We start from the raw sequence: 13,011 nt of genomic DNA, 5'->3' as shown, positions 1-13,011 counted from the left end.
AGGCATCTTGAGAAGACAAAGTATTATAATAACATGTGCAAAGAGCTAGAGACAGAAAACCAAAAGGGAAGAACACACTCAGCGTTTCTCAAGCTGAAAGAACTGAAGAAAAAATTCAAGACTCAAGTTATAATAGTGAAGGATTCTATGGGGAAAATATTAAAAGACACAGGACGCATCAAAAGAATATGGAAGGAGTACACACAGTCATTATACCAAAAAGAATTAGTTGATGTTCAGCCATTTCAAGAGGTACTATATGATCAGGAACTGATGGCACTGAAGGAAGAAGTCCAAGCTGTTCTGAAGGCATGGGCGAAAAACAAGGCTTCAGGAATTGATGGAATATCAGTTGAGATGTTTCAACAAACGGATGCAGTGCTGGAGGTGCTCACTTGTCTATGCCAAGAAATATGGAAGACAGCTTCCTGGCCAACTGACTGGAAGAGATCCATATTTATGCGTGTTCCCAAGAAAGGTAATCCAACCAAGTGTGAAGATTATAGAACAATATCATTAATATCACACACAAGCAAAATTTCCTGAAGATCATTCAAAAGCGGCTGCAGCAGTATATTGACAGGGAACTGCCAGAAATTCAGGCTGGTTTCAGAAGAGGACGTGGAACCAGGGACATCATTGCTGATGTCAGATGGATCCTGGCTGAAAGCAGAGAATACCAGAAGAATGTTTACCTGTGTTTTATTGACTGTGCAAAGGCATTCGACTGTGTGGATCGTAACAAATTATGGATAACATTGCGAAGAATGGGAATTCCAGAACACTTAATTGTGCTCATGGGGAACCTTTCCATAGATCAAGAGGCAGTTGTTTGGATAGAACAAGGGGATACAGATTGGTTTAAAGTCAGGAAAGGTGTGCATCAAGGTTGTATTCTTTCACCATACCTATTCAATCTGTATGCTGGGCAAATAATCTGAGAAGCTGGACAATATGAAGAAGAACGGGGCATCAGGATTGGAGGAAGATTGATTAACAACCTGCATGTGCAGATGACACAACCTTGCTTGCTGAAGGTGAGAAGGACTTGAAGTACTTATTAATGAAGATCAAAGACCACAGCTTTCAGTATGGATTGCACCTCAACATAAAGAAAACAAAAATCTCCACAACTGGACCAATGAGCAACATCATGAAAAATGGAGAAAAGATTGAAGTTTTCAAGGATTTCATTTTACTTGGATCCACAATCAACATCCATGGAAGCAACAGTCCAGTTAAGAAATCAAAAGACGCGTTGCATTGGGCAAATCTGCTGCAAAGGACCTCTTTAAAGTGTTGAAGAGCAAAGATGTCACCTTGAAGACAGGTGTGCCTGACCCAAGCCATGGTATTTCCAATCACATCATATGCATGTGAAAGCTGGACAATGACTAAGGAAAACTGAGGAATTGACGCCTTTAAATTGTGGTGTTGGCAAAGAGTATTGAATATACCATGGACTGCTGAAAGAACGAAAGAATCTGTCTCAGAAGTACGATCAGAATGCTCCTTAGAAGCAAGGATGGCGAGACTGCGTCTTACATACTTTGGACATGTTGTTAGGAGGGATCAGTCTCTGGAGAAGGACATCATGCTTGGCAGATGTCAGCGGAAAAGAGGAACACCCTCAGTGAGGTGGATTGACACAGTGGCTGCAACAATGAGCTGAAGCATAACAACTAATGTGAGGATGGTGCAGGACTGGGCAGTGTTTCGTTCTGTTGTGCATAGGGTCACTATGAGTCGGAACCAACTCTACAGCACCTAACAACAACAACTAACAACCCAATCCATCAACAAATCCTTTTGACTCTTCCTTTTGGAATATATCTGGTATCTGATCACTTTTTACCATCTCCACTGCTACTACCCTGGCCCCAGTCATTCTCATCTCTTGCCTGGATTATTATAGTACCTTCCTAACTAGTCTTTCTGCTTCTCCCCTTGCTGCCTTCGGTCAGTTATCAACACGCCAGAGTGATGATTTAAAAACATAAATTACATTGTGTCTTTGCTTTTTCTTTTGCTTATAACCATCCAGTGACTTTTCAACTCTTACATAAACAAACAAAAAAAAAGCCAAACCCACTGCCGTCGAGTCGATTCCGACTCATAGCGACCCTATAGGACAGTGAATGTGTCTACTAGCCTTGGAAGGATGCAGCATTTGTTTCTCAGAGGCCATTTTTCTGACCCTTTAAGAGTTTTTTTTTTAAGAGTGTAGTCTTTCTCCTTTGGAGAAATTTGATCTAATTAGGGAAAAAAACTTCCCTCTTTCTTCCTAACTTGGTCAGTAATGGTTGCTATTGGTTAAAAGGAAAAGTTGATTAACCAATCCCTGCCTGACCCTGATCATATTTTAAAAAAATAAATGGGGTGTTCATTGAGTCCCAATGGGTGGATGTGTGTTTTGTCCCACTCAAACATTGAGTCATAAGTGCTCAGAACTGAAAAGGAGACAGGGCAAAGCTGGAACTCAGGGGACAAAAGGGACGGTGCTCTTCTGGTAGTTTTTAATCCATTTGATCAAATATGGGTGAATTGGCTCAGGGGAGCTTAGCTTTACCTTTTCCTACCCATGATCGATTTTTTGAACTGTCTTTTTGCCCTGGTTTAAGAAATTCTTTTCTTTCCTGGCCCAGGTCATAGAGGAGGAGCAAAACCTCTGCTGTTTCATCAGTTGCCCAGACTCATCTTTGTTGGATACCGGTTTCATACTCTTGTCTTCTTCCTGGCAAAATGGCTGCACTGGACATTGCCTGTTTCTGTGAAAGAGGCAATATTTTCAGCCCAATGACATTAGATCCTTTCCTTCCTAATTTCCCTCATAGCAGTCCTTATTCTGGTGAGGGGTGACACAAGCTTCATTGCAGTTTCTCTCCAGAGAGAGAGGGGCAGTCAACTTTTAAACAAGTGGAAATGGAAGAAGTGATACCACGAGGTGCTAATGCTACTGTCTAGACTGACACCTCCTTGTAAGACGACGCGATTCAGTTGACTCTTTCCTGCTGTAACCAATTCTCCTCTCCAGGTGTATTGTGAGGCCTGGTAGATTATTTTAGGTTTTCTTGAAGCTTTTTGAGTAACCTGGAAAGTATTTTATATAGTATTAATAGTGTAAACAGTGTTTAGGTTTTAAGGTTTAGTGATACTCAGGAATGGGGCTGTGCCACCAGCACATGTGTCTGTGGATTTCTGTGCAAGTCCAGTGCTGTGGTTCGATCAGAAGGGTCACATCTCTACTTACAGCCTGGATCTGGAGAAAAAGATAACCACTGTTGTTGTTTTTTCCTCAGATCATTCTTTCTGAACTTCACTGTATCTAGTAGTGGGTATGAGTGCAAAGGGAAGGATTATTAAAGACATGGTATGCCAAGATTATAAATTGTAGGAGCAATGTATGCATTTTGCATAAGCCAGTTTTGGTATCCCAAGGAGGGTTATGCTTGCAGGTGTTGACCTTGAGTGTTTGCTACTTAATTCAAAACAAACAAAAACACATTTTACATTTTAAACTTTCTTTGTGTTTAAATTGTGATGAGGCTGATAGAAAAGTCTTGCTGTTGATATGTTCATGAATAAAGGAGACTTCATCTGTCCATAGATTTACCATGTTGCAGTAAATGGGTAAAAAGGGTTTGTTAAATTTGAGAAACAATGTAGCCAGCAGCCTAATGAATAAAGTTTATTTGCTAATTCTGGTAAGGAAGTATACCGTGTTTAGAAATGTTAATATTAGAGAGGCTAGTTAGAGGAGTGTTCAGGTTTGAGGCAGGTGCTGTGTTGTTGTGTGCTGTGGAGCAGCTGAGTAGAAAGAACAAGACCTTTACAGTCGCCAGGGGGGTTCTGATACAATCACTGGCTGTTGTCACCCAGGGAAGTCACTTGCCTTATCTGAACCTCCCTTGTCCCATCAGTAAAATGGAGGTAATAATAGTGCCTACATCATAAGGCTGCTCTGGTGATGTAATGAGATTCTGCACAGTAGGGCCTAAAAGCTATTTTCATAATTATTATGAACAACATATTTTAGATAAATACAAAAAAGATTTTTTTTTTTTTTTTTGCCTATTTTCATAAGTGCTAATAGTAGAGGTAGGTGCCCCTTGGGGTGAATGTGGTGCCTTTCATATCCAGAAAGTAAAAGATGGAAGAAAAGAAAGGAAAAATGCCTTCTAGAACAGCAAGGTTGTATAGTGAAGGAGTTTTTTATAAAACTGAAGAGATAAAGGGAAACAGTAACAGACAGATATACCCAGAAAGGTACATCTATTATGGGAAAGAAACTGAGTCAGCTCTAAGATTCATTCACTGTGAAGTGTGAGTGTTGAAGGCCAAATTGTAGATACTTTAACAAATAAGCAGTCCACATAAATATTCATAATTATGTTATATTGCCGTTGAGCTGATGATTATTACTACAGTCTGATTATGGTATCATTTTCATTATCCTCTCCTTCATTTAATTTTCATCTTGTTTGAATAAGAGTGAATTACCCTCAGCTCATTCAGCATGATGCTGTAAAGAAAAAGAAATCTTTCTGATGTGTGAGGTGTATGCCTTGAGAAGAGAGATTTCAGCTGAAAAGAAAACAGAATTCCCTCCCAAAGGAAATAGATAAGGGCAAACGGGAAGTTTAGGTTCCATTCATTTATTTATCAGATATTTATCAAGTGCCCAGCACTGTGCTAGGTGCTTCTAGCCAAATCTCCTTTGGACATGCCGTTGCATTCAGGTTCCAGTTGCTCTTCCTTCACCCCAGGATTAAAAGATAAAGATCTAAAATCGAAATTATTGCTTTTTGCAGATTCTTATTGCTAGTATGTAGGAAAGCTAGTGATTTTTTATGATTTCATCTTGCCTTTGGCCACCTTACTGAATTCTTAACGTATTTTGAAGCAGTTTTCAGTTCATTGTCTGCTTAGAAAATCCAAGGGAATCATATTTTTTTTACAACTCTTAATGCTGTCTTTCAAATAATTTTTTTTCATTTTATTGCATGATCCATGGAAATTCTTAATAAAATAGTGAGTTAGAGGATTCTTATCTGGTTCTTTGTTAAAAGGAATGTATCTATTGTTTTCTCATTAATTATGATGTTTGCTGCTGATTTCTTATCAAGTTAAAGAAAATTTTGTTCTACTCATAGCTTACTTGTATGTGTGTATTTAAATGAGGAATACAATTTGGATTTACTGAAATGCCTTCTTGGCATCTATTGAAATGATCATTTGACTTTTCTGCATTAATCTTTTGAGATAATTCATCGATTTCTTAATACTGAACCATACTTATATTCCTATGTAGGATAAACTTTACTTGGTCCTTGGTTCAGTTTGTGAATGTTCTATGTGGAATTTTGGATTTATTCCATATTTCCTATTCATTATGCTTTTTTCTCCATTTCCCAACTTTGGTGGGATTGATCAAGTTTATTTTATTAAATTTTATTTTCTTTCAGGTTCTAGTTCCTGTTTCCATTTGACTAGTGTTTATAATTATATTTTCTATCATAGACAAGATTTAATTAGCTCTGTTATTTTCATTAGAACACTGAGAGACATTTAGACTTGCTTTTACTTCCCTTTCTAGATTTTATTGACGTCATTTTGAATTTGAGTTCCTGATTGTAATCTTTTTTTTTAATGCCCCTTCTATTTTATGAATTCTTTCTTAACCACTGCATCAAACATCATAGTAATATCTTCTCTCCATTAAACTAACATCTTCTTTCTTGAACAAAGCTTTGTTCTGATTTACTTTTCAGTTTTCTGCATTATATCTGTGAGTAATTTAATGGGTAAAAAGAAAGCAAGCCTGGACGGTATGCATTATTCCTTTCTTGTCTGAGTGGTAATTTGGCTGAGTTTTTCCTCTTAAGGCATATATAGAGATTGCTCCATCACCTCCCCCCCTCCCCAGTGTGGCAGCTTAATTTGTAATAGCTCAAAACTGGAAACAATCCAGTTTTTAAAAAAAATTTAGGAAAATCAGTGTTATTGAAAATCTACTCTTGGGGGTAAAATTTATATAAATATATAAAATAACTGCATCCCTTTAAATGTGTGATTCAGTAAGTTTTGACAGCTGTATATACCTGTGAAATCACTATCCCTGTCAAGATCTATAATATCACCCACCAAAGTTTTCTCATGCCTCATTGTATTCCATTCCTTCTCCTACTTTTGGTCCCAAGCAGCCACTGATCTGTTTTCTGTCACTATATGTTAGTTTGTATATCTAGAATTTTATATAATTGGAATCACAAAATATGTACTGTTTTGTGTCTGGCTTCTTTCATTCCACATAATAATCTTTATCCATGTTGTTGCTATGCCTGTGGTTTGTCCTTTTTTATTAAAAAACGAACAAACACTCCAAGAAGATAAAATACTTACGAATAAATCTAACCAGAGACATAAAAGACCTATGTAAAGAAAACTACAAGATACTACTGCAAGAAACCACAGGATACCTACATAAGTGGAAAAACACACCTTGCTCATGGATAGAAAGATTCAACATTGTGAAAATGTCTGTTCTACCCAAAGTGATCAATAGGTACAATGCAATCCCGATCCAAATACCAATGATGTTTTTTAATGAGATGGAGAAACAAATCACCAACTTCATATGGAAGGGAAGGAGGCCCCGGATAAGTAAAGCAGTACTGAAAAAAAAAAAAAAAAAAAAAACGGAGTGGGAGGCCTCACACTACCTGATTTTAGAATCTGTTTTACCACCACAGTAGTCAAAACAGCCTGGTACTGGTACAACTAGATACATAGACCAATGGAACCGAATTGAGAATCCAGGCATAAATCCATCCACATATGAGCAGCTGATATTTGACAAAGGCCCAAAGTCCATTAATTGGGGTAAAGACAGTCTCTTTAACAAATAGTGCTAGCATAACTGGATATCCATCTGCAAAAAAATGAAACAAGACCCATACTTAACATCATGTACAAAAACTAACTCAAAATGGATCAAAGACCTAAATATAAAATCTAGAAAGATAAAGATCATGGAAGCAAAAATAGGGACAATGCTGGGAACCCTAATACATAGCATAAACATTATTCAGAACATTACTAACAATGCACAAACACCAGAAGAGAAACTAGATAACTGGGAGCTCCTAAAAATCAAACACTTACGCTCATCCAAAGACTTCACCAAAAGAGTTAAAAGATTACTTACAGACTGGGAAAAAGTTTGTGGCTACCACAAATCCAATCAGTGTCTTCTCTCTAAAATCTACATGATACTGCAAAAACTCAACAACAAAAAAACAACCCAATTAAAAAATGGGCAAAGGATATGAACAGACATTTCACTAAAGAAGACATTCAGGCAGCTAACAGATACATGAGGAAATGCTCACGATCATTAGCCATTAGAGAAATGCAAATCAAAACTACAATGAGATTCCATCTCACCCCAACAAGGCTGGCATTAATCCAAAAAGCACAAAATAATAAATGTTAGAGAGGTTGTGGAGAGACTGGAACACTTATACACTGCTGGTAGGAATGTAAAATGGTATAACCACTTTGGAAATCAATTTGGTGCTTCCTTAAAAAGCTAGAAATAAAACTACCATATGATCCAGCAATCCCACTCCTTAGAATATATCCTAGAAAAATAAGAGCCTTCACACAAACAGATATATGCACAGTCATGTTCATTGCAGCACTGTTTACAATAGCAAAAAGATGGAAGGAACCCAGGTGTCCATCAGGGGATGAATGGATAAACAAATTATGATATATTTACATAATGGAATACTATGCAGCGATTAAGAACAGTGCTGAATCCGTGAAAATCTCATAACATGGAGGAATTTGGAAGGCATTATGTTAAGTGAAATTAGTCAGTTGCAAAAGGACAAATATTGTATGAGGCCAGTATTATAAGAACTCAAGAAATAGTTGAAACACAGAAGAAAACATTCTTTGATGGTTATGAGGGTGGGGAGGGAGGGAGAGTGGTATTCACTAATTAGATGGTAGATAAGAACTATTTTAGGTAAAGGAAAAGACAACACACAATACAGGAGAGGTCAGCACCACTGGGCTAAACCAAAAGCAAAGAAGTTTCCCGAATACAATCAAATGCTTTGAAGGCCAGAGGACAGGGACGGGGGTCTGGGGACCCTGGTTTCAGGGGACATCTAGGTCAATTGGGGTAACAAAATGTATTAAGAAAACATTCTGCATCTCACTTTGGTGAGTGGCATCTGGGGTCTTAAACGCTAGCAAGTGGCCATCTAAGATGCATCAATTGGTCTCAACCCACCTGGAGCAAAGGAGCATGAGGAACACCAAAGACAAGGTAAATATGAGCCTAAGAGACAGAAAGCGCCACATAAACCAGAGACTCCATCAGCCTGAGACTGGAGGTACTAGATAGTGCCTGGCTATAACTGATGACCGCTCTGACAGGGCACACAACACAGAATACCTGATGGAGCAGGAGAAAAGTGAGATGCAGACCTCAGACTCGTAAAAAGACCAGACTTAATGGTCTGAGACTAAAGGGACCCCAAAGGTTATGGTTCCCGGACCTTCTGTTAGCCCAAGACTGGAACCATTCCCAAAGCCAACTCTTCAGACAGGGATTGGACTGGGATATAAGACAGAAAATGATACTGGTGAAGAGTAAGCTTCTTGACTCAAGTAGACACATGAGACTATGTAGGCAGCTCACGTCTTGAGGCAAGGTGAGAAGGCAGAGGGGGACAGGAGCTGGCTGAATGGACCTGGGGAACACAGGGTGGAGAGGAGGAATGTGCTGTCTCATTAGGGGAAGAGCAGCTAGGAGTAAATAGCAAGGTGTATGTAAGTTTTTGCTCGAGAGACTGACTTGATTTGTAAACTTTCACTTAAAACACAATAAATAAAAACAAACAAACCCATTGTTGTTGAGTTGATTCCGACTCATAGTGACCCTATAGGACAGAGTAGAACTGTCCCGTAGGGTTTCCAAGGCTGTAAACATTTACGGAAGCAGACTGCCACATCTTTCCTCCATGGAGCAGCGGGTGGGTTCAAACCACAGACCTTTCAGTTAGCAGCTGAATGCTTAATCACTGCATTACCAGGGCTTCTGTTCATTTTTTATTACTGGGTAGTAACCCAGTGAATGGATACACCATAATTTGTTTATTCTTATTGATGGACATTTGGGTTGGTCCCAGTTTTAAGCTATTACGTACTGGAAAAAGAAAAAGCAAACTGAACTTAAAAGCAAGCAGAGGAAAGAAATAAAGATTAGAGTGAAAATTAATGAATACAGAAAGTGGAAAAACAATAGGGAAAGTGAACAAAATAAAAATTTGGTTCTTTGAAAAGATAAAATTAACAGATTTTTAGCTAGGTTGACCAAGAAAAAAAGAAAGAAGACTCAAGTTACTAAAATCAGAAATGAAAGAGGGGACATCACTACCACCCTTATAGAAATAAAAAGGATTATAAAAGAATATGTGGAACAATTCTATACCAATAAGTTGTATAACTTAGATGAAAGGGACAAATTTCTAGACAGATACAAATAAAGCTGCTGTGAATATTCACGTGCAAGTCTTTGGTTTACATGTTTTCATTTTTCTTGGGTTAATACAGAGTATCGAATACCTAAGACGCCTTGCATTGGATAAATCTGCGGCAAAAGACCTCTTTAAAGTATTAAAAGGCAAAGATGTCTCCTTGAAGACTAAGGTGTGCCTGATCCAAGCCATGCTGTTTTCAATTGCCTTGTATGCATGAAAAAGCTGGATGATAAATAAGAAAGATCAAAGGAGAATTGACTCCTTTGAATTGTGGGATTGGCAAAGAATATCGAACACACCATGAAACAAATCTGTCTTGGAAGAAGTATAATCAGAATGCTCTTTAGAAGCAAGGATGGTGAGACTACGTATGTCTCACATACTTTGGACATGTTATCAGGAGAGATCAGTCCCTGGAAAAGGACATCACGCTTGGAAAAACTAGAGGGTCAGTGAAAAAGAGGAAGACCCTGAAAGAGGTGGATTGACACAGTGGCAGCAACAATGGGCTCAAGGATAACAATTGTGAAGATGGCATAGGACCGGGCAGTGTTTCGTTCTGTGGTGCATAGGGTCGCTATGAGTCGGAATTGACTCAATGGCACCCAACGACAGCAACGAATACCTAAGAGCAGAATTGCTGGGTCGTGTAGTAAGTAGTGTGTTTAGTTTTACAATAAACTGCCTGAACTTCTTCCAAAGCGGTTATACCATTTTACCTTCCGGTAGCAGTGTACAAGAGTTCCAGCAGCTTCACATCCTTGCTAACACTTGGTATTGTCAGTCTTTTTAGTTTTAGCCATTGTTGTGGGTGTTGTGGTATCTCCTTGTATTTGTTTTAATTTGTACTCCCCTGATTGCTAAATATATTGAACATCTTTTCACATGCTTTTTGGCCATCTGTGTATTCTTTTATAAAATACCCGTTTAAATCTTTTGCCCATTTTTATTGGGTTGCTTTTCTTATTATTGAGTTGTTAGAGTTCTTCATATATTCTGGTATAAGCCCTTGTCAGATGTATGTATTGCAAGTATTTTCTCCCATTTCATGGCTTGCTTTTTTTTACTTTAAATTTGTGTGTATATAAATTTTTTTTTTTTTTAGTGCAGACATTGCATTCACATGATATAAAATCCAGAATGCAAAAAAATTTATCTGGTGAAAACCCTTTTGTCCTGGGACCATCATCTCCCTCCCCCGGCAGCACATTTCCCTCCCCAGAGATAAACAGTGTTACTATAGTGTTTCTAGAGAATATTTCCAGAGAGTTATTTTATGCATAAACACAAAAAGGCATGTATGTTTGTTTAACTCAAATGGTAGCATACTTTACACATTGTTTTGTACCTTTCTTTACACTTAGTCGTAGATCTTAGAGATCGTGCCATATTGGTCCATGAGATCCCCCTGCCTCTTTCCCTCCGTCCCTTCCTTATTTTTAATGATCTCATAGTATTCTGTTGCTTCATTTCATTCAGCACTTAGTCACTGATAAGTCTGTGCCAGTGGTTCTTTTTCTTCCAGTGAATTTCCACGTATCCCTAGATTTTTCTTCTTAAATTTCTTCTTAATAAAATAGTGATATAGGGCATTCTTTGTTAAACGGAGTATATCTAGTGTTTCTTTTATTCTTAAATTTAGAAAATTTACCGGCCTGCTGGTATTTAGGTGTATATTTTTCTTTGGTATTCCCACTTGACACCTAGTGTGCCCTTCCAATTTTACTGCTTCTTCTACATCCCTTTCATTCTTTACTCTCTTCTTTTCAGGAGAAAGAACTTTCTGGATTTTTGGATCTTAGTCGTTCCCCCCCCCCGCACCCCCCAAGGTTTCTTGTCTCACTTATTGAAGTACACTTGTGCTTGTTATTTTGGGAGAAATCTTTGATTTGATCTTCTGAATGATTGATTTATCATTCCATTCTTCTAGTTCTGCTTTTCTGTTTAATTTCAATTTAAATGTATATGTTCTTGTTTTAGCAGGCGCCAAATGTCGGACCTCCTCATGGTTAGACTAAGACTCTGCAGCCGGGTTTTGGCCTGTCTGCGGTGATTTCAGTGTGGGTGGAGTGAGGTAAGGGGAGGGGGAAAAGGGAAAATAGATCCTTAGAATCGGTGTATATGGCTGCTAACAGGCCAGTAGACTGGATGGACCCTTCTCGATTGTGGAAATGGGAAAAGAGTTCCCCTGTAGATGGAGATGTTTCACAGCTGTTCCAAAACATACTGTTCCTCTTTTAGTTCTTCAAGTTGCGCTAACAACTCTGCCCACCACAGACTTTTGATCACTCCATCTGCATCCCAATGCTTGCTTTTACTCTCAATCACTGTTGTCTCAGAATGTTTGGGTTTGCCCAGATTCTGTGTTGAAAACCCCATCTCTTCCTATACCCAGCGTTTCCCACTGTGGCCCATTTAGGTGTTGGTTTCATAATTCTGACTGTTTGCTTTTTCTGTAAATTTGATCTTGTCTGCTGTATCTCTTCCAGAAATTCCTCAAAATTTTTCTATTGACTGATGGCATCCGTCCCTGTTTTCTGGCCTTTTTAAGGGTTATTCTTATTTTTGTATTTCTTTGGTCATGTCCTTGGAAATTGGAGAAACATGAGAGTCCCAGAGAGGGCTCAGCTCCTCATTGTTGTGGGCTGAGTGTACTTCATTACTTTTTATTTTGTTTATTTTTGTTGTTAGTGAGAATTTACACAGCAAAGTATGGACCAATTCAACAATTTCTACATGTACCATTCAAAGACATGGATTACATTCTTTGAGTTGTACAACCATTCCCACCCTCCTTTTCTGAGTTACTCCTCGCCCATTAAAATAAACTCACTGCCCCCTAAGTTTCCTTTCTGCTTTTTTGAGTTGCTGTTGTCAGTTTGATCCCACATATGTAGTTCTTAAAACAGCACAATGCTCAAGGCAGACAGTTTTTAGTAGTTAAGCTAAACTGTTGTTTGCTTTTAAGAAGACTGCAGGGCATATTTTTGGCTTAAGGTTTAAACATTATCTTCGGGCAGTAGTTTCAAGGGTTCATTCAACCTTCATGGCTCCAGAAAGTCTGTATTCCATGAGAATTTTAAATTCTGTTCTGCATTTGCCCTGTTTTTATCAGGATTCTTCAATAGATTCTTTGATCAAAATGTTCAGCAATAGTAGCTGGGCACCATCCAGTTCTTTGGGTGTCATGGCAAAGGAAGCAGTTGTTCACGGAGGGAATTAGCCACACATTCCATTTCCTCCTCCTATTCCTGACTCTTCATCTTCTTTTGTTGCTCCAGGTGAATAGAGACCAATTGTTATACCTTGCATGGCTGCTTGCAAGCATTTAAAACCCCAAGCACTACTCAGATAACTAGGAGGTAAAACAGAAGCACTAAACAAGTTATTAGGGCAATCAGCTGGGGTGTTCCATGAAACCATAACCCTAACCGTCAGACAAAGGAAGCAAATC

General features: G+C 38.4%; 1 protein-coding gene across 1 annotated transcript in view; it reads left to right on the top strand.

The window, feature by feature from the left end:
- Nucleotides 1-13,011, top strand: part of SNX30 (sorting nexin family member 30) — a 142,223-nt gene that overhangs the window by 17,736 nt on the left and 111,476 nt on the right. The window lies entirely within an intron of this gene.

This window comes from Loxodonta africana, chromosome 9 (assembly GCF_030014295.1).
Source record: "Loxodonta africana isolate mLoxAfr1 chromosome 9, mLoxAfr1.hap2, whole genome shotgun sequence".
NCBI lineage: Eukaryota > Metazoa > Chordata > Mammalia > Proboscidea > Elephantidae > Loxodonta > Loxodonta africana.
The sequence above is the reverse complement of the archived record's forward strand: the minus strand, read 5'-3'. Positions and strand labels throughout refer to the sequence as shown.